This window comes from Vicia villosa, linkage group LG3 (genome assembly GCF_029867415.1).
Source record: "Vicia villosa cultivar HV-30 ecotype Madison, WI linkage group LG3, Vvil1.0, whole genome shotgun sequence".
In the NCBI taxonomy this organism is placed as follows: domain Eukaryota; kingdom Viridiplantae; phylum Streptophyta; class Magnoliopsida; order Fabales; family Fabaceae; genus Vicia; species Vicia villosa.
This window is the reverse complement of record NC_081182.1, coordinates 144,227,321-144,231,484: the sequence shown is the minus strand read 5'-3', so window position 1 is coordinate 144,231,484 and position 4,164 is coordinate 144,227,321. Positions and strand designations below refer to the sequence as shown.

The 4,164-nt window shown below is 33.8% G+C and overlaps 1 long non-coding RNA gene across 2 annotated transcripts; it reads left to right on the top strand.

Moving 5' to 3' along the window:
- Positions 1–626: 626 nt before the first annotated feature.
- Positions 627–3,951, top strand: LOC131662480 (uncharacterized). Of its 2 annotated transcripts, none has more exons than XR_009301605.1 (4): positions 627–820; positions 904–982; positions 3,322–3,408; positions 3,505–3,951. It is a non-coding gene; the product is annotated as an uncharacterized LOC131662480 (long non-coding RNA). The 2 variants fall into 2 exon arrangements; XR_009301604.1 differs by having other exon boundaries at positions 627–829; positions 3,505–3,950.
- The last annotated feature ends 213 nt before the right edge of the window (positions 3,952–4,164 follow it).

Here is a 4,164-nt window from a genome sequence, read left to right as displayed (position 1 = left end):
AAAGTGTGGACATACGTTGAAGATTTAAATTGGGCTTTTAAGAAATGTTCCCTTGACAATTTTTCTTCATGAGATAAATGGGCTACTACACACCCGTCAAATCCACAAACCTTCATACTTGCATTTGAACCTTGAGGACAAGGTTCGAGTGAACCCGGCGGCAATGATAGAGAGGTGCAATTAGATATTTTAATTAGTAATATAATGTTATTGTTATTTTATTTTGAAAGTTTGGTTGAATTGGGCTTTTAGTAGTGTTTGGGCTTTAAGTTTATTATCATTAGAAGTACTATATATTGTAGTCTCATTGAGACATTAGGTATCAAGAATCAAATGAAAATGTCTTTTATTTTCCTTTATTTTATTTAGTCAATTTTATTGTTCTTCTCCTTTTAGTTAGAAAACCCTAATTTTGTAGTCTTGATAGGAATCTTCCTATCAGTGTATGCCTTAACTCCTAATTTTTTTTGAAAGAAAATGAAACCAACCTGCAAATATTGCATTGTCATATCTCATTCATCTTTTTCACTTTCCACGTGCTTTCCTTTGCATGCAAGTTTCATCCCCAATTCTCAAAATATAAACTTGCATTGGTTTCGGTTTTTCTGGTAGAAACATGGGCACCAGTGAAGAGAATATTATGGATGGTGAGATTGTTCCTTCTTAGATCTGCCAATAGTATTGAGTTGGAGAATCCTAGAGTTGCCTATCTTTGTGAGTTGTTTTTCCATTGGCTGCTGCATTTGAGAAGGCTCATACAATTGATCCAACATCAAGTGGGTGTGGCGTCCGACAATTCAAGACTTGTCTGCTGCGCAAGGTCGAAAGGGTACACAGCCTAATTTTAATTTCTCGCAATTCTTTCATATTTTGAAACTGGTTTATTAACATTCATGTTTGTAGGAAGAGGAGATAACACGGAAACATACTACCAAACTTTCTACGAGACTAGAATCCGGGATGGTGAATTTACTAAAGAACCGTAAGGCTTGATTTTTCTTAAACTTGCTCTTGGAGGTTGTGTGATTTTACAAATGTCTTATTATTCTTCTTCTTCTGATGTTTCTGTTGAAGGGAGGTGATAGGAAGCTATCCTACCAAAACTATAAAATTAGGGTTCAACAATAAAAAGAGGAAGACATTAAAAATAAACTAAGAAAATAGAGATAAAAATAACTTTGATTTCTTTTTGATTGATTTTCAAGTGTCAAAGACACTACATATATATAATAATACTAATGGATAATAAACTAAAGGCCCAATACTAATTAAAGCCCAATTCAACAATATCTTAAGAACATTCTAGAGAATATTACAAAATATAATACTAAAATAAATTGTTCTCCTAATTTAATATCTAAAATATTTATTTAATCATAATTCTTACTCTATCATTACTTACCCCTTGAAAAACAACCTTGTCCTCAAGGTTGTAAAAAGATAAATAATATCATTTTTTTCCCAGGATCCCATTGCTTAAATTGATGAGAAACACATATTGACAAATGGGTGGATGATTGCACTTGTGTTGTTGTTCCAGAATCAATAGAATAGAGTGTCAATAGTGAAAAGCTACTTGTTGCCATTGCATACATTACCATTGAGAAAATATTTGTTTTTCTGGTAGTGCCTGACTGTCCGCATTCTTTTGTTGCCACCGAGATACGTGCTAAGAAAGTTGATTCATCAAATAGGTAGGCATCATAAAATGGGTGTATTTTATTTTTTTTGAAAGAAAAGTGTCACGTGTCTGGTTATATGAATAATAGAGAAGCACATGGGAGCATGTGAGGGGTATGGAAAATTGGAAACAGCTGGCTTCCATTTCAATTATACCTGAGCAGATTCCTTTTTTTTTTTTTTCCTTTTTTTTTATCTTTCCCATTCTTCTTCTGGGTTTCTTCATCCCTTTTCCTTCTTTCTCATCTTACAATGAATCAACGCCGGTTAAAGGGTGATCATGGCCGCCGGGGTCAAAAATTAAGATGCAAAAATTGTTGTCGGAAAAGGAGTCTTCAACACCTCCGAACGTGACTCGTCGTGGTGGTACTGTCGTCGCTCGAACAAAGTCAGGTGGTTTAGAAGGAGGTCGCAGAGCTAAATGAAAATGGTGTTTTAGAGGCGGCGGCGATGGTTGTTCCGATGATGTTTGCAAATCTGGGGTTTTAGGTGGTAGAGGCAACAGAGGTGGAGACTGTGTTAGAAACAAATCATGTTGTTTTGACGGTGGTGGTCGCAGTACCGAGTGGCGACTGTAGATTGGCGGTGGAGGTACTGAAGGCAAAAATGAAATTGTTTTTGTTGGAGGTTCCGGTGGAGTTGGAATTTTGTTGTCAAGCTCTAAATGTGATTTTAAAGTTGGATTTGCACAACTCTTGACTCTGACAATAGAACGTTTTGGTAGTGGTGACAAAGATGAAATATTACTTATCGGTTTCAATAGTGGTGGCTGAGATGAATCTCTGTTAGGAGGTTTTAAAGGTGGTTTCAAAGGCGGAGATGGAAGTGTTGCCGGCGTCGGAAATATCACCGGAGAAGATGCCGGAGTTACCGTCAAAGAGGATTTTAGTGAATCAGGAAGTTTTTCTTCTTCATGTTGTTCTTGTTGAAACTTTGCTGTGTGTTTTCTTTGGGCATAATGCAAATTAGGTTGTCTTGGTTGTGGTTTGTATAGATCTGGTGGTTTTTCCTTGTAAGCAAGTTGTGATGCTTTGAGAGAAAGACTCAAATTTTGAATCTGTTTCTGCATCTCTTCTCTTGATTTTTTTTTGATTTCATGAGTTTCAATCAAATATTGTTTTAGGGTTTCTAGCTGGGAATAGAAATCTTGAGATTGAGGTTGATAGTGAGGGTAACTTGAATGTTCATTGAATGTGGAAAATGGAGGTGAAGTAGAAATTATGTGTTGTTGTTGATATGGAATGAACGGAGTGTATGGGATATATGAATGATAATATGGATATGCCATGAAAGGAAGGATTTAAGTTCAAAATGAAAGCACCAATTGATAGGAAGCTATCCTACCAAAACTATAAAATTAGGGTTCAACAATAAAAAGAGGAAGACATTAAAAATAAACTAAGAAAATAGAGATAAAAATAACTTTGATTTCTTTTTGATTGATTTTCAAGTGTCAAAGACACTACATATATATAATAATACTAATGGATAATAAACTAAAGGCCCAATACTAATTAAAGCCCAATTCAACAATATCTTAAGAACATTCTAGAGAATATTACAAAATATAATACTAAAATAAATTGTTCTCCTAATTTAATATCTAAAATATTTATTTAATCATAATTCTTACTCTATCAGGAGGAGATGGTTACGAATGTTCAGATTGCCACTGTCTTGTATGAAGTACTGAAGACTGTGCTAGCTCATCGAACTATCGATGAGAAGGTTTGTTTTTCTTTGATCATATTATTATCACTTAAATTTTTCAATTCTACTTTTTTCGCTTAGTTGTAACAGTTTATGACCTCATTATTTTTTCAGACAAAAAAATATGCTGCGGATGTTGAGAATAAGAAGGGACAGTATGAGCATTATATATGCAGCTCCTCTTGTTCAGATGATAAACTTAGAGGTCCAGGAAGCTACCAAAGAGATGATATTGTACCAGATGAGAGTCCTCTTGTGAACCATCTGAGGAAAAGATTGATAATGCTTTGAAGGTACTATCTATCTAAGTCTCAAGGGTGATGATTTGATGATGTCAAGCACTAAAGTAAATAACAGATATGTGTAATTTTTTTATATTATGAAGCACAGAATCTGGACAAAGGTATATACTTAGTTTTATTGTGATAAAATGCTTTTGGTTACTAAGGATAATCATAACCAAGTTCAAGTTGTATAAACTGCTAAATGCTTTTTTGAGGTTTAGTATGATTAAAGAAACTCTGATGAGATTGGAAGCATATGAACTTTTAAGGGGCAAATTAAAATAATAAAAGATTATCAGTCACGCCAAACAAAAGATGCAGCTTTCTTTAACAAAAAAATTAAAGAATGTAGCTTAAGTTTAATTAGATATATAAAGATATGACATGAGCAGGTAAATTTTGAAATATTATAATAATGGCAAAGTTAAGTTTGTCAGACTTTGAAGTTTAACCTTCTTATTAATGGGTGTTTAAAGTTTTATTTATTTTT